The 21,928-nt window shown below is 38.6% G+C and overlaps 1 protein-coding gene across 5 annotated transcripts in view; it reads right to left on the bottom strand.

The window, feature by feature from the left end:
* Sox6 (SRY-box transcription factor 6) overlaps window positions 1–21,928 on the bottom strand; it is a 550,047-nt gene that overhangs the window by 443,168 nt on the left and 84,951 nt on the right. For all 5 annotated transcript variants that reach the window (XM_029537970.1, XM_029537945.1, XM_029537995.1 and 2 more), the window contains exon 2: window positions 15,932–16,001. The gene's annotated coding sequence lies outside the window, so the exon portion shown is untranslated. The remainder of the gene's footprint in view (window positions 1–15,931; window positions 16,002–21,928) is intronic.

The raw sequence follows: 21,928 nt of genomic DNA on the forward strand, positions 1-21,928 counted from the left end.
GGAGGAGGGAGGGAGGGAGGGAGGGAGGGAGGGAGGGAGAAATGATTTATAGTAATGCTTGTGTAATCACACAAGGAAGATATAATGATCTAAATACCAATCCACCTGGTCCAGCTTCAAAGAAAAAGAGGCAAAGGTAGATAAAAATTTAAGTAGAATAAGAGAGTTTCCAAAATCTCTTTTAGCAGGTGAAAACCCAATAGTAAAAAATAATTAGATATGTAGCACACACCTGTGAGCCCCACACTCATCAGTCTGAGGCAGGAGACTCATACAGAATGCAGGCTAGCCTGAGCTACACAGTGACATTCCTATCTTTAAAAAGTCAAAAGGGATAACAGAAAGCCTGACCAACTCCATCAATCAATCAATCAATCAATACCATCCAACAACAAAGCATTCGCTCCTTCCTGCTCACATGGCATGTTCTAAGATGGAGCACTTTTTCAGCTATAATACAAGGCTCAATGTGTTAAAAGGTCATTAGATCATACAAGGGATCTTTCTAATACAGTGGCATTAAACTGGGAATTCGTAACAGAAGAATGACTGGAAGATACCCAACTATTAAAGTATAAACTTAAACTTCTAAATGAAACATGAATTTAAGAAGGGAGACAGAGGCAGGCTGATCTCTGTGAGTTCAAGGTTAGCCTGGTCTACAGAGTGAGTTCCAGGACAGCCAAGACTACACAATTAAACCTTAGCTCAAAAACACCAAAGTCAAACAGACAAACAAAGAAGAAATCAAAAGGAAAACTGGAAAGCATTCAAAGTGATTTCAAATCTTGTGACCTCTCATGCTCATGGAAGCCGCCAGAGCAGCACTTGGAAGCCAATTCATAGCAACACAACTATTATTGCAAGAACCTCAAAACAGCAGCCTCGGCCTCAGCTTAATAAATCAGAAGAAAAACAGCAAATAAAAACCAAACCATGCAGAGAATGGGAAACATCAAGATTAGAACAGAAATAGGCAAATTGGAAAACAGAAAATCAACATTAAATTCTGATATATTTTATTTATATTCTCATATGAGAAAACAGAGATATGGTTACACTAAATAGCTTACATACATTAAAAGTATAATGAGTGGTATCATGAAAAACCCAAGCCAATAGAATTAATAATTTATATGAAATGCTCCAAAAAATGTAACTTAGAATACACAAGAAAAATATTATAACTCAATGAGAAAAACAACCACAACTCAAAAACCAAGAAAGGACTAAAAGATATTTCAACAAAGTAGATAAACAAGCACATGAAAAGAAAGTCAACATCATCAGTCATTAGGGAAAGATAAATGCACAGGGTGGGCCAGTGAGATGGCTCAGCTTGGAAAGGGGCCTGCACCATGCCTGATGACCTGAGTTCAATCCCTGTAACCCACACAGTACAAGGCATGAACTGATTTCCACAATCTGTCTTCACATACATACTAAGTTAATTATTCATTAATGAATAATTTTTAAAAGAACATACATCAGAAAATGCTGTTATAAATCATGAGAATAGCTAAGGATGAAGGCTAAGCATGACAACTGAGGCTATGAATGTGGAGTGCCTGAACTGCTCGTTCACTGTAGCAGGAACACAAGGAATGTAAAGCTGTACTTTGGGAAAGTTCAACAGCCTTATAAAGTTAAGCTTACACTTGCCTTACACTTGCCCCTGTAAACACCCCATTCTCCTCTCAAGTGCTTATCCAAGACACAGAACAATACAGAACCACACAAAAATGGATGTTCACAGCAGCCTCACTTGTAGTAAGTCAAAAACAGAAAAAAAAATCCAACTAAACGGACAATCAAAAGCAAGTATGACATACTGATATAATAAAACAAACACTGTTCCACAATTTTAAAAATAAGGTATTGGCAAGCACATGGCTGAGTCTCAAAATAATCACACCCAATGAAAGAAACTCTAAAAACAACATATTCTGTGTGATCCTGCTAATGCAAAGTTCTATGAAGTACAAAGTGAGCCATGATAGCAGGTCAGTGACAACCTGGGGTCTGGGTCAGGCAAGGACCAAGAATGAGAAACTGGAAAGGATCGAAGACCCACTGGGAATAAGGAAACGTTACTTTGCTATGGAAATGGCATTATTACTGTAGCCCAATTCAAAAAAAGAAAGCTATCAAATAAAAGAAATAAATAAAGCTATGAAAACCAGCACGCACAGGTGGCATTCTGTGCTTTGACTAACACCGCTGCTAGCTCAAGCAAAGCCCAGGGTGGCAGGAATCCCACGTCTTCTTTCAAAACCCCTAGAATACTCTCACAGGTCCTCCTACAGGCAGGGGGGCTGGTACTGAGGGAAAAAATCTTGAGTACATTGTACCCTGATACTATGCTAGTAGCAGCTATCATTTAGGGAAATTGGCAGGGGGGAGGACATGGAACATGTAAATATACTTTGATGCACAGAGAAATTTTAAAAGTTTTATATATTGCTTTGTTTATGCTCAGAGTACAAAGGCATACGAAGACTCTAAGTTGTTAAATATCAATAAATGTTAATTTTCTCATAGGATATTTAAATTGTCCATATTTTAGCACACAAATATCTTAACTGATAGAATGTATATGAATGATATAGAATTTATGGAAGCATATGAAAAACATTTTGTTATTATCAACACACACACACACACACACACACAAAGGTATATATCTGATATTCATATTCATTAGTCCTAGGAACAAGTAAGATAGGGTTTTTTTGTTGTTGTTTGTTTTTTGTTTTTGTTTTTGTTTTTTGAGACAGGGTTTCTCTGTATAGCCCTGGCTGTCCTGGAACTCACTCTGTAGACCAGGCTGGCCTCGAACTCAGAAATCTGCCTGCCTCTGCCTCCCGAGTGCTGGAATTAAAGACATGCGCCACCACCGCCCAGTCACACAAAAGCTATGAAAAAGCATTCAGTGTGTCCAGAACTGAGACAGATGTATTTAAATACAAGATGAATGAAGCCAGCCTGTTCAACTTTCTAAAGAAGAAACAATGAACAGCTTTGCAGGGAGGAAGTACTAGGTGTGTCCGTTTCCTTTGCATTTCTCAGATGTGTGTACTTCATCTTCTCTCACAATCAGACCGTAAGCTCCTGATCTATTTTAAATCTATCCCTTTTCTCTTTTAAATTCTGCCTCATGTGAAAGATTCTTAAGTTCAAATTGTTATGGAATACTGGAAAGATGACTCAACATTTAAGTACATTGGCTGCCCTTGTATAGGACCTGGGTTCAGTTCCCGGCACCCACATAGCAGCTCACTACTGCCTATAACTCCAGATCCAGGGAATCCAATATCCTCTTCTGGACTCCTTTGGTACCCAATATACATATGGTATACATATGTACAGTCAAAATACCCATATACATAAATAAAATAAATATTTTTTAATTCTCAAAAAATAGTTCAAATTCATATAAAATAGATGGGATGGATGGATGGATGGAGGGATGGATGGATGGATGGATGCATAAATAAGTGAATAGGTGGATAGATGATAACTGGATAGAAGACAAATGATGAGTGGACAGACAAATGGGTGGATGGATGGATGGATGGATGGATGGATGGATGGATGGATGGATGGATGGATGGATGGATGTGTGGGTGGATAGATAGATAGATAGATAGATAGATAGATAGATAGATAGATAGATAGATAGATAGATGGATAGGTGGATAGACAAGTAGATGATTAGATAGATGAGTGGGCAGAAGGATTATGGATAAATGAAGAGGTGAATGGATGGATAGACAAGTATTTAGATGATTAAGTGGAGAGATGGATGTCAATTTTTTTCTGAATGATACTGTAACAAAAATGGCCAAGATCCTCAAGGAAGCTGTATGGCTATATGTAGTTTTCTGAAATACTGAAATGAAGTTTCACTTCAGTAGAAGCTTTTTGCATTGTGGTATATTTCCCAGCACTGCCCATCTTGCCTTGAAAGGAATAAGTAAAAGAGAGCTGTGTTTTTAAGTGTAATGTCTGATGCAACCATACCTGTTGTGACAACTGAATCAGTGAGCCGTTGTCATCATAACCCAAGAGAGCTTTACTCTTTACAGAGGCCACACAATTATGATCCCAAGAAAGCTGCCTCATCTTAAGGTTCTTCGCTTTCTTCATGTTCACAGCTGCCTGGCTCCACAATAAGCATCTAAAATCGACATGACCCTGCCTATGTCCTTGAGCTCCTGGAATCCATGTTTGTTCTTGTTACATACATCTCCACATTGTGTATGCACTTGTGTGCCTCTAAATCTTCAAGGTAATTTTACCTTTAATCTTACTATTGTTCCTTTTAAAAAATACTATATTGCCTTAGCATTCTATGGTAAGGAAAGAAAAATCCTTAAGTATAAGTGAGGATTTAATCAGCGAGATGGAAAAGATTGTACACATTGGCAAGAGGTATTGTAGTGGGTCACTCTTGCCTTTCATAAATTCTATGTAGTCATAAGCAAAAGAAACAGAGAGAAAGCAACAAGGGCTATTTGCCATTATAGCCTTCCACCACCCTTCTTATTGATCCTTTGCTTAAACACCTTTACCCCTCCTAAAACATGTGCATTATATCCCCCTCTCAGGCACTTTTCCTTACTCAGATCTCAAGGGGATTTCCAGTCAACCCTGCTGACTGCTGCCTGAGTTAGTTTCTCAGAAGTAACACCTCTGGCCTCTGGTCATCATGACCCCTGTGATCTACTTAGTGTGAAAACATCCCACAGTCCTATATATCTGCATTTTCCAGCTCTTCCAACAAGCTGTGCCCCGTGACACCCAACCTCTCACTATGCCCCTGGCTCCCTCACTGCCATCACCTGTCCTGTGCTAGTCCTACACTACCAGGGCACACCTTCTTCACCACCTATTCCTCTCACAAAATTGTACTCAACTGTCAAGGAACATTAACGGTTTGCTTCCTAGGGCCAGTGCTGTGGATCAGCAGGCAAAAGTACTTTAGCACCATGCCTAAGGATTGAACTCACATGGTGGAGGGAGAGAAATGACTCCCAAAACTTGGCCTCTGGCCTCTACATGTACACTGTGGCATGTATGTACCCATATATAAGCATAAATACATACATACATACATACATACATACATAGATACATACATACATACATACATACGTACATGCTTCTAATGTCCTTTTCCTTAATGATGTATCTTTAAAAGACTTTAGAATGCTGACCTCTCTGTAAGGCACTGAATACATTCTACATGGGAGACGATATTATATCTCTGTAAAAATCGAACCATTGTAGCTTAGTCAGTATTTATTTACCTTCTTGGAGCGTCTATTGCCTTTGTTAGATACTTGGTTCACAATAAGGAATAAAAGCACTTTACAATTTCCAGCCCAGGAACCTATGCACACATTTGCATTTATTTCTAGTGTCATGCCTAATATTATGCTTTGAGTATACTCCATATGCAATATATGGCTGTGAAGATGAATTCATTTTCAGTAGGTACTAAGCACTTTCATGATTAAAAACCTTTATTATCAAAACAATGATTTGCTGTAACTGGGTAAACAGCTGGTCACACTTAGAAACAGGTTTTAGGGACTAAGCTGAACACTGGTTGACCACTAGTTATGTCATCCTGTGTGAAGTCTGTGGTGGGGGCAAATCACTCCTTACTAAACTTCTAATTTCCAGAAAGCTGAACAATAAGCTGCTTCAAATGTTTTTGGTTTGTTTTGGTTTGGTTTTGGTTTTTTTAGAAAAGGGAGAGTAGAATGTGTGTGTGTGTGCATACGCATGAGATGGGGGACGTGCTGTGGACATGGGTATGAATGGGTTCATAGATCCCAAAGTCACAAAAATTAGTTACTGCTAGAGGACCAAAACAAGTGTGCAGTGCTAAGATTTACTTCAGATGAGCTCCACACCCTCACAGTGACTTGCCTCTCCAAGAGAAAACTCAGCAGGGCATGCAATAAGCACAATGCCCATGACCCAGACTCAAATCTGCAGCACCAAGACCTAAATAATGGTCCATCTTAGAGAATAAAGAAAAGTACTCTCTGTGTACAAGGAAGAGAATTCTGAAAGTCCAGGGTACCATATCACTGTTCTGGAGGAAGCTGTTAGCATAAGACAACTAAGTTAAGAGAGCCGAATTGCAATGGGCTTGAAAAAGATGAGATGGCATTCAATCTCTAACTAAGGTGGAACGGTGCAGAAACCAAATATTTCAGCTGCTCTGAGTTAGGTACAATGAAATGGGAACTTTATACCCAGGACTATCTAAATGATGTCCATCCCTCTTGGGCATCAGATTTCAGGTCCTAGCTCAGTCTTTTACTTCCCTGTATTCCCACCTGTCCTTTCTCCTTTATTTACTTACTGATCATTTATTCACCCTTTCAATAAATATTTAGGGGGAACTTCTTATAGATCAGGAATTGTGCTAGAAGCCGACTCTGCAGGCTTAAAGAATAGTCATGGTATCCACCCTGAGAGAACTTTTAATCTGGGTGAGGAAATTGACATTATACATGATACATTCCTAGCATTTTAAACACTACCATGGGAAAAAAGAAAGAGAAAAAGAAAGGGAAACAGAAACCAACTAGCACACAAAACCACAACTGGGGAGAGTGCCTACCCTGAGCACCTCTGAAAGTTAGCCTACACAGTAAGAGCCATGGCTACCAGTCCTGACTGCTGAGCCCAGCCATTCCCCTCCTGCTGTAGGAAGTGTAGAGTACTAGTGTTAAGTGCTATCACCAAGGAAACTTCCTTGAGGAATTTCAGATTGTTCTGAACTCACCATTTGATCAGTATGCATGGCCTTAACCAAGCCACAGCATTCTCCCAAGTGTATAGCTCTCATTATTTAAATACTACTCTTGATATAACCTATAAACTTGACCCTCTGATACTATAGAACATTTACCTTATTTATGTATAAGTGGAATTGTTCTTAAGAAATAGCAGTGTCAATAAATGGGCTGGTGAGATGGCTCAGTGGGTAAGAGCACCTGACTGTTCTTCCAAAGGTCCAGAGTTCAAATCCCAGCAACCACATGGTGGCTCATAACCATCCATAACAAGATCTGANNCCCTCTTCTGGAGTGTCTGAAGACAGCTACAGTATACATACATATAATAAAATAAATCTTTAAAAAAAAAAAAAAAGAAAGAAAGAAAGAAAGAAAGAAAGAAAGAAAGAAAGAAAGAAAGAAAGAAAGAAAGAAAGAAATAGCAGTGTCAAGAACCAGGTCTAATTCATTCTCTGAAGAAAAAACACCCAAGAGACACAGCTGGGGATGTCCCTGGTGACTGGCAAGCATACAGTGATAAGCAGCAAGCTCATCACTGTTAGGGACCTTCTAAAACCTTTAAAAGATGCTCGTTCTTCTGTCCTGTTCTCAGCAAATATCAATAAGCCTTAAAACTTGACAGTCCTTAATTCTGGCTTAGTAAGCTTCTGACACAATAAAGACTATTTCTTTCCAAATATCCTATCTTCATCACTTCATAATAATAAACTAATTCCAATAGTTTTTCCATTTCCCTGTGATTGCACATGGTGGACTAGAACAGAAGTTCTCAACCTGTGGGTCAGGAATCGTTCGGCAACCCTTTATCTCAAAAAAATTTTACATTATAATTCATAACAGTAGCTAAATTACAGATATGAAGTAGCAATAAAAATAATTTTCTGATTGTGAGTCACCACAGCATCAGGAACTATGTTAAAGGGTCACAGCACTGGGAAGGCTGAGAACCATTGGTCTAGAGGGACCTTAGTTTATATTTCAAAAATGGGACAAAACAAGGAGTTCTTTGTTTCAGTTCTTTGTTTCCCAGAGAGCTGGAAAACTTTAATCCCAGCACTCAGGAGGCAGAGGCAGAAAGATCTCTGTGAGCGGGAGGCTAGCCTGCTCTGCAGAGTTAGTTCCAGGATAGCCAGGGCTACACAGAGAAACTCTGTCTTGAAAAAACAAAAAAGAAAAAATGACAGTAGCAACCACAGGCTACCTTAAAGAAAGTCTGTAGCCCTGGTCAGAACAGTGGAGCTGTGCAGAACTTAAGAGGCAAGTGCCCACTGTCACCTTCAACTTACCACACAGTGCAAACTAAAAGCAAAGCCACCGTCAGTAAAACAAAGAAGGGACAGAGGCATGGAGAAAACAAAGGGGAGGGAGAGAAGGGAGGAGGCAGGAGGCAGATCCACCACACTGTCTCTTGCATGAAAGGATGGGCTGCACTAGTTTTCCAACACCCAAAACTAAACAAGACATGCTTCCCCTCACATGCAGACTCTAGACTTTAAAAAAGTCAAGGTGAGGCCTAAGAGGGCAAGTATGTCATCCTTGCCTTGCTGTGCCAGCCTTATTTCAACTAACATGAAAATCTCTAATTTCATGCATTTTCCTGCAAATCACATCATTCTTTTGATGTTGTTGTTGTTGTTATGGCTGAATAGTACTCTGTTGCATAAATGCCACACATCATCTTTATGATGCCATCTCTTAAAATCACCGCAATATGCATGGGCCACAACTCTCTCTCTGGGAGTGCTGGCCTGGTGAGGAACTTTTCTAGAGTTCTCCCATACAATGTTAACATGAGCTATATGGGGGATTATTTTCATACACATCTTTATGACTTTTTACCCAGATAAAGTAAAATTATTCTCATTAGTTTTTCTGCAGAATCTACACTTCCTGGAATGTCTTAAGTTGTACTTTTAAAACACACTGAATTAAAATAAATACACTTGCAATAAATCATAAGAAATTGTAGAAATCCTTTTAAATAACTGTTGCTTAATCCCAACAAGTATTTCCAAGTCTTGAAAAACAGTCCTAAAATCAATTTTGTGAGCTACAAAAAGCCTATTTCAGCTGTCTCCTGTTCACACATTTCTCTGTTTTTGCAGTCACTCATAATGTTGGAGGTAGAGATGTTGCCCCACCTCTTCAGCCATATTGCCTTCTCCAAGGCTCTGGATCCTTTAATACTCCTCTTGTCTGCTCCATATTATGCTGAGGTTTCTCAGTGTCCCCAGATGTTTCCCTTTAGCTGCCTGCCCTACAACTCTAGGTTCATAGAAAAACCCACTTAATTAGTCATAGAACCACCACAGTCAGTGGTCCACACAGTGCCATTACTAAGAGAAATCCCAGAATGTTCCCTTCCCTTAAAGCTGTCAGTCTTCAGTGAATATGAACTTAAGCACATATTTTAACAGCCATCCATTCTAACTTGTGATGTACCCACAATAACAAAAGAAGATAATATTCCCATGAGGAATAATATATCTAAATTTCTACATTACTTAGCTTAATGAAACTGGAACATTTGTGGAAGGCATTAAAACCAAGCCAGGGGTTTCTTATCAGTCTGCCCCAATTGAAAAAAGTAAAATTGTATTCTATTCAGTTCAGGTAGCTATTAAGGACAGAGACTGGATTCCATTAATGCTGCTGCTTAATTGTTCACAATGCCAGGCTTAAAAGGGGGAAAATAACAATTAACTGGCAAACATGCCTTGTGCTATGGCTGTGCATTCCAAAGTCCTAAAAGAGCCAGGAAAGAGATGAAACAGAAAGCCTGGTGCTGTAGGGGGGGGGGGGGCACTCACCTCTGCCCATGGGAAGCTGAGCTGAGAGGAAAAAGCACCAACTCTGTCCAGAGAAAACTCCATCCGCAGAAACTCTCTAGTAATATTTCAAATTTTAACCCCTCAGGTGTACACACCTCCCTTCTCATCTAAGCACTGTGCCAAGCCCTTAGTGCTCAGCAAATAATAATAACAAGCACACATCATGGGGATCGGCTTTTTGACTGATAAAACATTAATGGTAAGTCTCTTTGCCAGTCTTCTGTATGAAGTGAGGTTTTAGAAATGTATCTTTCTCAGTATAATTAACGCATGCCATTGAAAACTCCCAGCAAGAAGTATATAAGCAATACACTGAAAAGGAGAGAGGCTACATGCCATGGTTCTACTTGCCGGCAACATCTAACTCACATTGTGATGCTTTGGAACTGGCAAAAATTGATGAAATGATTATCCTCACGTCAAAGTGCAAAATAACATACAATATGCTTAGATAAAACTAAGTTAAGTAATACAGAGTCAAAACACAACAAAATAGATGTCTTAGATTTCTCAGACTTCCTAAACTGGATAGTTACTAAAATACTTGCAGTAATCAATGACTTTTTTGCTAAATTATGGGCGGCCTGTCTGTCACATCCTGCTGTTAGCTGTGTATGAATGTTTGTTAGCATTCCCTCACCTATGCTTGAGAACATTACCCATCTGAGACAAGGACTGAATTTGCCTTCTCTATATGCATTTGGTCCTTTCATTAAGAATTAATGTCATGTAAAAATACAGGGCAATGTTAAAGTCTCTCTTTTTGGTTAAAACAATCTCAGAAAGCAGCAGGGAGCAGTTCTCTCCAGGTCTCACTTCCCTTTCTCCAGTAGACACTGACCATATCAGCACTGATATGTCCACCACACCTTCAAATGCAGCTAATAAACCCAGCTTTACCACAGTCCCACAGAAATATGAAAGGACCATTATAGCATCTAAAAATGGAGCTGTTGATGTGATATTAGTTTAGAGAAAACCATAAACTGGGTGATAAATCAAAAATTGTAATAATACTTTGCTTAGTTGCCAAAAGCATTACAATAGTTCTGTTGTAATATGTGAGTTATCTTGGAAGCATCAGAGTGTTGCTAGGTAGGATTCAATGAGTCCTCAAAGCCACTGCTCTTGGGACTGTGTTTTCAGCAGCAAAAGCTAATGATTGTGTGTGTCCTTTGATTACAGCCTCCCCACCTGGCGCATGAACACCACCACCACACTATCCTACCTCCTTTGGAAGCTTCCTGTACTGGCACCAAATGTAGGCCCACCATGAGCCAAGCCTACTTTACAGGGAATGTGTGATTGTGCATTTCTACTCCAACACTTAAACAGAAATCTGTGCAGCTTACTTCCTTTTTCCTCTCTGAACTACCCCAATTCATTGGTGTTGAAGAGTAAACCAAGATCAAATCAGACACACTATTTGAAATCAGTGAAGACAGAACTCTGGTGCCAGACAAAAACTGCAATTTTAAGGGTGAGTTTTGGCCTTCTCTGAAATGCCTGGCTCAGGCTGTGTGTTTTACATCTGAGGATATTGGCATGCCTCACATTTAAGATTATGACACACCGACTTATTTTGAAATTTTAAAGATCTTCCACTGCACGTGTTTCAAGTCCTCTGTGACTATCATTGATAATTGAGCAATTATCTTGAAATTACCAAGTGAGCTGTGATGGCACAAGGAGTAGCAAGCAACGTGAAAGAGGAAGGAGCAGGCACTGCACAGGCAGAAGTCAGAAGGAGGGAAGGAGGCCATAATGACAGCGACAGTTCTGAGGAAGGTTTAATGGTTCCAGGTCTTGGGTCTGAGTGTGCCTGTAGAATAAGTTAATGGAACAAGTCCTGAGTTCTAAGAGCCCTTTTGGGGCAGTGTGTTCTGGTGCTACAAAAAGAAACCTTCTATCTGGTCTTGTGTAATACTCACAGATTGCTCCAAAAAGTAAGTGAAGGAGCTTCACTAGACAACAAGCACAAAACAATTAGGTTTAAAACCCTGACAAGCAGATCTTAAGAAATACAAGCTCTGGCTGGAGAAATGACTCCACGGTAAACAGTGCTGGTTGCTCTTTCTGAGGCCTGGATTCAATTGCCGGCACCTATCTGGCAGCTAACAACTATCTGTACCTCTATGTCAGGGGATCTGACACCCTCACACAGACATACATGCAGGCAAAACATCAATGCACATAAAATTAAAAAAAAAAAAATCATTAAAAAATTTTAAAGAAATACAAGGTCATAAAAATAGTTTGAAGGTCTTATTTCATAAAGCAAGATCTCTAAAATCTGCCCTCAAGAAGGCATGGATATACAGGGCAGAAATGGATATACAGGGCAGAAGTGAAGGCGTGAAAACAGCAGAACCCTAGCTCTACCAGGGAAACCAGAACGCTGCTGAGCTGCTCGGGGTCTGCAGAACTGGCTTTCTCCCTAAAATCGCAGTGTGAGTCTGATGAGTAACTTGGCATGAGCTTCCTTCCACACAGGCAGTGGAACAAGCTCCATAGACCTAACGCCTGCCTGACTTCAGTGTAGGCCATTCTAAAGGAAAAGCAAAAATTTAGGAGATCAGAGAAAAGAAACACTAGGAATCACATTTTTTTCCTGAAAAAATCCCACTGATACTACTCCAAAACACCAGTCTGGGGTGTGAGACTAGAGTAGGCCGGCCTGTCAGGGATAAACCAGAACTAGGCAGCAGAGAGCATATAAAAAGCCAGAGTGCATAGGCACCAGGACATAAAACTTAAAAGCTTGCGGTGTAATGGATATGCAGTCAGATTAGCAGCTCCTTTCAATTAAAGGAGATTTCTGGCCTTGGTTCACAAATGTATAGTAGGTCTGTGCATTAATGTAGATACTTCAAATGTCAGTATATCTCTAATTAACATGAGCACACAACTGTAAAACTGAGAAGGCACAATTCTAAATTCCTTACACGCCCAGCACTAATGCTTTGGTGGGGCAGCTCCCGTTGTCATGGAAAATGGCATTCAAGCCCTATTTGTGGATTTTCACAGCTCATCTTTTTTATTTACCTGCTCTATGTCAAGATTAGACTGGAATAATATTTTTTAAAGATAATGCATTTAGACATACTTTCCCTTAAATTCACAGATGTTCTCCCTGAGGGAGCCTTGCTCTGGGCTATGCTCAGTTTGCCACAGATTCATTTTCATTAAAAAACTAACAGTAATAATAATAACAATACCACAAAGATGCGAATTAATGACTCCATGTACCCCCCCACCCCACCCCCCAAAAAATCTATGTAATTCAAAAACTTCCAGCAGAAGAATGACATGTGGTAGTCTGGACCAAGTGTAGGAAAAGGCCTAGGAGGTGCCAGCACTCTAGAAAGAGAAGTGAGTGGGGAGAAGGGACTGGGCCTCTGCTCCCCTGACACAGCACGGACCTGAGGTCAGAGACAGTGACAAAAACAAGAGAAAGAAAAGGAAAATTGTCTCTCAGAGGACACCATGATGCTGTGGGGAAGACTTGTGACACTGAGGTCAGGTGTGTGTCCTGCTGTGCTGACATAGAAAGTAACACAGGGTCATCTCACAAAACTCAGCCAGATTCACGTCTGTAGAATAGGGTGACGCCAATCTAAGCTGTATTACTGCCTCAGGCCTTTAGTTAATCAATACTCTCTGCCCAACCCACCTCATATTTGCGTGTGTATGTGTACAAGACAATAAAATTATTAAGATCAGGAGGAGGCAGCATTTTCTATGTGGGAATCTATTTCAAATTGCTGAGTAGTCTGGGAAGATTAGAAAAGCAAATTATCTATTGAACCATCTTTGGGTTTTGTTATTTGTTGATTTATTTAATCGATCATTTATTATCACAATTAAATTTAGTAGAAAGGATTATATAATTATTTTTCATTAAAGATAAAAAAATAAATATGACATACAGCATACAGATCAAGATCTTCCTACCCAATGCCTACTTTGGAAAAATATGTCATTTTACTCTTTAACAAGAGAGAAAGAAAAAGGAAGAGGGATTACTAGGATAAGACACAGTGTCAGAAGTCACAGCCATCTGACCAGACTGGCAGATGTGAGCAGAGAGATTCCAATCAGCCCTCACACACCCTCAGTGCGGCCTATTCATTATGGATGTGCAAAATAATATCCCACCTTCCTTATCTCACAGGCTGTAGCTGTGAGCTGTAGCTTTCTGCCTCATACAAGCAGTGACGAGGCAGTTTCAGAGTGAGGCTCATAAAGCCTGCCACTGACCCTCCCACCCCTCTTTGCTGGCTTGACTAGGCAACCAGCTCCACAATGACTGGAAGAAACAACAGAGCAGTCACAGCTTCCTGTCACATCTCTTCCCACAGTCCTACAGCCTAAGACAACTCTACCAACGCTGGAATCTCTGGCCCATGCCCTAACCTAGCGTTTTCTGAACACTGGAAAATAACTACATGAGTCAATTTGACAAGCATGGCTTCCATTCCCATGACCAGACAGAATCTGACCAGAAAGGGTTTGAGGTGTTTTAAGTTAAACTATAAAAGTAATGGCATGATATCTGTGTGAACTGTTTCCCCTTCCAATGTCCCTCCCCCCGATCTTTGACCCTGAGGACCGGGTTCCTGATCACCTTCTTTCAAGATTAGCACCTCTGTGTCTTCATAAGGAGTGAAGAATTTAGGAAAGAAACCTTGGTTTGATGAGAAATCACATTTGAACTAAATGATGACAACTATATTTGTTGCTTTAAAACCTTTGATTACTCGAAGAACTTACTGCAGAGACTAGAATGCTGGGAAGGAGATGAGAAAGGGGCTGAGAGAAATGGCAGAGCAAACTGGTCAGCTGCAAATCCTTTCCCTTGCCTTGGGGTTCTACTAGTTACTTCAGCTCCTCAAAATCCTTCCTGGCTACCTGGAGCCCCACTTTCCATCAATTCCAAAGAGATGCTTTGCATCCCCCTCTACTTCCCCTTTTAATCCTCAGCACTGCTCCTTGTGCTAATTAAAATCCTGCATGAAATCCAAATAAGGCATGAATTCTCTACAAGCCTGTGTTTTCAGGGTTACCTCAGACCATCAGACAAAAGTTGATAACTTCATTAAAGAATAATTTTGTCATTTTCTAAAGATTAATTTTTGTATTTAATATGCATGAATGTTTGCCTGTATTTATATGTGTGTTCCACATGTGTCCACATGAGGCCAGAAGAGGGTGTAGAAATTCCCTGGACTGGAGTTTCAGGTGGTTGTGAATCACTGTATGGGTGCTGGGAACCAAACCTGGTTCCTCTGCAAGAGCAGTCAATGCTCTTAGCCACTGAGCATCTCTTCAGCACTAGTATGGTCATTTTTAAAGCACTAAAAATATTCAAAATGATCTAAACTACATTTAATATTCATATCTATTTGTTTGGTTAGTCCTGATCAACAGTCCCACTGACAGATAAAGCTGATTTTTAGATATATTTTCAGTGCTTTCTGTTTAAACTCTAATTTTTTGACATTTCTTCAAATACTTTCCTAAAAAGTATATTCTTTACAACAACAAAAGATGTTTCTTATATTTTTTACTATTGTCAACTGTAAAGAGACATCCTTAAACACCAATGCTTTGCAACAGTGTAAACATGGCAGCAAACGCAGACTTGTTTTAATAGCTACCATGTACTTATGGCTTCTTCTGTATAACAAATATGTGTCAAAATATTTTAATTAATCTTTTTTTCTTGAGAAAAAGGTTTTTCTTCTCTAAAATATGGTTGAAAGTATAAAAGATACTTGGGGGAGGGGAAAACGGAAAAGGACAACACCCCGGTGTCCATTATATATTCACCAATGAATCAGGCTCTTGAGCATCAATCCCCTGCATGGACTGCTCTTTGAAATCCGCATTATCTCATATCTTCTGAGCATAGACACACACAGATAACACAAAGATGTACAAAGTTATCAGGGTAAATAGTCATCTGTGGATATAGGAGAATTTTTAAGGTGGCCTATTCCTACAGTGGGGTTATTTCCTGAAATAAGTTTATTGTTTAGGCCTATGGTGGTAGGCCTGCAATGTGCTGCTGTACCAGGAGTCACAACAAGCAGGCTTTCCAACAGCGAACATTGTTTTCTATACTCTAATTCCAAAATAATCACTTATGTAGAACTAATAATATTTACTAAACAGTTATTAAAAAGCTAACCAGAATTTACATATGGGTTGATTTGTTTATGAACTGTGAATTTTCCTTTATATAATGAGAAAAGTAGTGACTGGATCAATACTCACAATTATACACGAGGATCACCCCAGCACCCAGAAGTCACTGGTAAATCGCCTTTGAATTCATGAAAGTGACCTAAAATTTTGGATACAAAATGAAATGAAAAAGTGTAAGTAAATTGCATTTAAATGCTTTATTGAAGAAACATACATTCTGGCAATGAGTAGTAACATTTCAAACAGTGTCAGCCGTCCTCACCTATCTAAGAACTTTTGCCAAGACCTTTGTGCCAAAAGCAACAATTATTTCATTGTTCTACATCTAAAAATACAACCTCTCCATCCACAGTGGCTTTTTCTAAAACCTATCAGCAGCAGAAGGGATGTTTAAAAGTAGGAATGAAAACTAAAGGAAGATTTTTTTCAAAGGTGGAAACAAAATTTGCAAGATACATTTTGAAAATGTATCCAGTAAGTTAAAAAGAATTCACTTCATCAGGAATATGCTGAACATGTTCAACAGAAATATCGCATAGGTGAATTAGTAAGGAAGGAGGCAGCGATTGCTCTACACAGGGGTGGAGTGTTAGCTGCTGAGACTGTGCCCTGCATCCTGCATGGCCACAGTTCTACCCAGCATTCTCACGCTTGCACACACTTCAATTACACTGAAGTAGCAGCAGATGTAGTTCAAACATGCAGAGCCGGCGTTATAAAACTACACTAGCACAATGAGTCACTTATGCCTCTAAATATCTATGGTTTCCTCCCTCCGGAGCCCCCATGCATTAGAAAGTAGTTAGGTCGTTTGTTTTTATTGTTTGGCCTAAATAAAGCACATTTTGGTTCCATGAAAACAAAGGAACTTTGTTACAGAGGCTGTATTCTTTCCAGAATGTGAAGATGCTGATGAGTGGTGTTCAAATGAAAGTAATGACGGAACTTAAGTTACTAATTTAGCTCAGAAACTTTCCTGGACTCTAGGGATGAGTTTGACTCATTCTGTGCCTTTAAAAATATAGACGGCAAGCACACAAGTGAGAACTAACTAGGTTAAGTAAAATCCATTCAAGAAAACAAAGAAAACTTTGGTCAATATATTGTTGTAGAAACCACTATACCCCGTTTCAAAATCCCTACAAATGATCAAAATAGATTAGAGATGCGCATCTGAAATTAAGAGACAAAACACAGTAAATATCTAATTCTGCCCTTCCATGGCACCTAAAATACGCTTTGACCTAAGGGATCATGACAATCTATTCTAATCTCTAGTAAGGACATAGGGACTGTGAGGGTCTGGTATTTGAGTGGGGGTGGGGGGGGGGGGGGGGGGGGGGGGGGGGGAAGATCTGGTTAGAGAAGTGTTTTCTCAACCTGGATCACAACTCCTCTGGGGGTCAAACAATCCTTTCACAGGGTTGCATATCAGGCATTTACATTCTATTTACAGAATGACAATTATGAGGTAGCAACAAAAATACTTTTATGGTTGAGGGTCACCACAATTTGGGGAACTGTATTAAAGGGTCACAACACTAGAAGGCTGAGAACCACTGAATTAAAGCCATCTCTGAGTTGCCTTCTGCCATGCTGCTATAGAACATGCTGCCTCAGGACCTTGCGACTCTGCTCACTAGTGCTCTGCAGCTATGTGATCTGACTTCCAGGGAGGAAAGAATACAGGAGCCGAGCTAGCAAGGAAGGAAGTATTATCGCTCATTTTTGGTATTTTATCATTCTCTGCTTTAGACATGAGACATTTTAAGATCTAGGAGGGCAGTGTTACCAGGAATACAACAGCTCTATCTAGACACTCAACATGAATTACCTCAAAGCAACAGAGTATTGGGTTCTGGGGATGGGGGGCAGGGATTATTTTCTTATCGGATCCTTTTACTTCTTTATGAAGACATACATAGATTTAACCCCAGTGGCACAGGCCTGGATCCCAGCTACTGGAGCCACTGAGACAGGAGGTCTGCAACCTCAAAGCCAGCCTGGCCTACAGAGTGAGCTTAAATAACACCTGACCTCTGCATCAACACTAAAGAGAGGCTGAAGGTGTCGTTCAGTGGGAAAGCATTGGCTCAGTAAGTATGAGGCCCTGGGTTCAATCAGTTTTCATGGGGGAAAAAAAAAGAAAGAAATCTACAGCAAAATGCTAGAAATTCAAAAGGATTTTCAGAACCTATGCAATTTCTCTTCAAAAAATATTATATCTTATTTCTTTGTTGACTAATCTTTTACAAGCATGAATTGTAGTTGTGAGAGATACATGAAACATCCTATTCCTTCACTGTAATGTGAACATGGGGACATAAGAAAAGCAACTAGAAAATATCATGCTGAACAAGAATTGAACCTTTTCAATCACTGAGCTGTTCAGGAATTAATTGGAGCCCACTACATACTGTGAAAATTTCTGTGTAATTGTTCATTGTAAAATTTGCATGCATATAGATAGAGATAGAGGAAGAGAAATTTTTCATATTTGTACATACAGGTATTTGGTTTTTCTAAAAACTCTAACTCTAACAAATCATATTCCAGACATTTTGGTCAAAAAATATTCTAACACTACAGGAAATTCTCTATATCCCATCTGTCAAATCAATGCTGTCCTGCTACTTGTAGGTACAGATATCTCTCAGTCAGACGTCAATCAACTTAAACTATTGTTAAATTCCAGAGTAAACAATTAGAAGAGGGTATATATTCCTCACATCACATAGTTCATTGCATAAATAACAAAAAAATTACTTTACTGTATCTTCCTCAAATATAGAAAACAGGAATAAAAAGCAACATGTCAAGTCAGGCTCAGGGGGTCGGCCTGCACACACCACGTATTCTATAAGCTAGCTAGAGAAGATATTTCCAAAAGCACAAGTGGCCACTTTGGTCCTAAGGGAAGCACACAAGTGAGAAGATCTGGAGGAAATGCCAGAGAAAATCCCCATCTGTTCTGGAAAATCACAGTCTGTTCAGTCAGAGGAATTCCCAGAACACCCTGGGCCACAGACTATCCAAACCTCTGCTCACTCATCCACTCAATCAGCAGTGGCAACTAGGGGCCAGGGATTGCCCTGGAGCAGGAAGGTATTTTAAAATCTTACCCCTCAAAATAATTCTATCATAGACTTTTACATTCACCACAGTGGTATCCAGCTCCCTACCTTCCATTTGTCAATCCTTCACACATTCTTAGATAAATTTCTCAGTATGTATCAATATAAAAAAATCATGAAAAATCTAAAGGGAAGGATACAGTGAAGAAATACTAATATCCAATAAACAAAACAGTTAATAACATAAAATACTAAGCTTATAATCACAGAGGTATAAGTAAAAATTTACCTAAAATACCAGCAAAATGTTTTATAAACTGGATCAAATAATACTGGTAAGGAGTGGATAAATAAGAACATTCATGTATCATGAACTAGACTATAAGTCATGGTATCATACTGAACAGAAATTTAATGGCAAGTGTTAAAGTGCTTGTCTGTATCCTTCAAGTTGTCTAGCAATTATCCTAAAATAATCAATGACAAACACATGAAAAGACATAGCACATGTAGTATTTGTGCTCATTGTAATACATCTATAATAGTTAAAAAATCAAAAGCAACCAAGTGGTTGGATAAGTTAATTATGATACAGAAACACTACTTTGTAACTATTTAAAATTAGGGTGTAAATCTTATATTTACTAATATAATGTTACCATAATATATTTCTTAATAAAAACAATGTGTATACTAAAAACAAATTAATAGAAAAACCAAATACCTAAATATACATATGTGAAAATCAATATATATATATATGCAAGTTTTACAAAGTATAATTTCACAGAATTTTTTACAGTAGATAGTGAGCTATAAGTTCTTATTTATTGTTATTATTCTTAGAGATTGATGTTATTTGGGGGTTTTATACATAACATGTCTAACAGATGCAAAAACAGCTTCTAAAATCCAGTTTGTTGTTTAAACATTCAGAAGAAAGCAGATATATGGTAACTTGCTTTTAGTCTAGGAACAAAAGTCAAGTGTTAATATTAGAGGTTTTCAGAAGAAAAGGAAACTCAGAGTTACTAGGCAACTTTAGACCAGTGTCTGAACATCAAATAAAGAAGCCACAAAAACTCAAAAAAAAAGCCTGTCCCATTCTGCCAAAAACAGCCGACAGATCAAAGGTAAATAGCAAATAAAAACACAGGCACCTCCCCATGTAATTAGACTTTAAAAGCTTTCAGGCTAAATTTTTTTAATCCTACATAAAGTTCTGTCTCCAGGCCACACCCATTTCTTTTTAACACTCCTCCTTTTTTTCTTTACTGTTTGATTTAGCAAGAAGGTTCAAACATCAACTAGGCAGTTAGATTAAATGGCCTTCTAACCCTGAAAGTCCGTAAAGTGCTTAAAAAACAAACCTGTAAACACAATGTTGTTTATCATTACATTAAATTATAGCATTGCACGTTAAAAATTGATGAAGAACTAAAGAATTTTACTTTCTTGACTCAACAAGTTATATATAGTGAACCACTGGTTTAAACCACTTGCCTTCAAAACAGTTCTTCCTCAGTACTGATCTTTTATATTTCAAAATAAAAATTGAGATATTAAAACACCTATAATATTCTCTGTGCAAATCTAATGCATTTCCTAGAGCTAAATAGCCTCCTACACACACCTCAACTACATTAATCTTAACAAAAATAAAAAACACTTTTTTTCATAGTTTTATGAGATTGGACTCGTTTTTCCTGAATAATTACATGAAGTACTTTTAGCTATTAAAAAAAAAAAAAAAAAAAAAAACACTGTGCATTTCAACTTTCAAAAGAATTGATAACAAGGCTAACACCGAAGTGTGGTATTAGGAGTGTTTACATGTACACAGGTATACATGTACATGTGCACATATGTATGAAGGCCAGAAGTCAACTCCATGTGCTATTTCTAGGGAGCTAACCAACTTGTTTTCTGCTAGCACTTCTCTAGAAGAGCTTACTTCTTTAGTGAAATATGAGTTCTACTCTTAAAGAGTTCCAAAGACAGTTCTTAATGAAACCAGGTCACTTAGCTACTCATGTGTTCTCTCAGTCTACATGATCAATATTATTTTAGTGTAAGGGTCCCACCTCAAAAGAGACATTAGAAAAGGAATCAGAGGAGATGACTGAGCAGCACAGAACTACATGACATTAAGATAGTCTCATATTCTAAGAATATTGGCTACTCCATTGATAGTCAAACCCCTGGATGTCAGGATTCTTCACAGTCCTTAAAATTTACAAGTCCCAAAAAGTTAGTGCTATATTTAGGAGTATTCATTATACTAAAACTGGAACTTGGATATTTTTTAAGTGTTAATTTATTTAAAATACCAACAATAAATCTATTATACAATAATATAATAGTTAACGAAATGCATTGTTTCTCATTTTTGTAAATTTCTTAAATGCTTTCTCCTCTGAAAGACAGCTATGATCCCCTGGATGCCACTAAAGTCAAACTGTTGACAGGCTGGTTTGGTAACAACAGTAAGAAGTATCCATTTTTACTCAGACACATACTCAGAAAGAGGCAGAATGTTTTGTAGCCTTTCCAGATAATTGTGACTATTTTTCTTTGATCTATATCAAAAACTGACAAGTGTCAGTTTCTCAAAGGTCAAGAACAACATGGAATATGAAGCCTAAACATCAGTATGGCTTTTGTACTCTCTGATTTAAAGGCCTCTAGTCATTACCTGGGTCTTTTGAGCATACATAGCTGTAGCATCATTAATCCATTCATTTGAAAAGTAATGGCTCATTGACTCACACTGACATCTAAAACACTGACATGTTTTATATACAGTAGTTTTAAAGCAACATTTCCCAATATTTCCAACAATCCTACCAGAAATGTTTTTTAAGCCTGTTGGGAACCCATCAAGTTCCTGAAAGATTGAATTTTACTAACAGAGGACAGTGTCAAGTGCCTTTCTTCTTTCTATTTTTTCCTTTTTTTCTTTTTCTTTATTCCTTTCTCTCTCTCTCTCTCT

Source organism: Mus pahari, chromosome 1 (assembly GCF_900095145.1).
Source record: "Mus pahari chromosome 1, PAHARI_EIJ_v1.1, whole genome shotgun sequence".
Classification (NCBI taxonomy): Eukaryota; Metazoa; Chordata; class Mammalia; order Rodentia; family Muridae; genus Mus; species Mus pahari.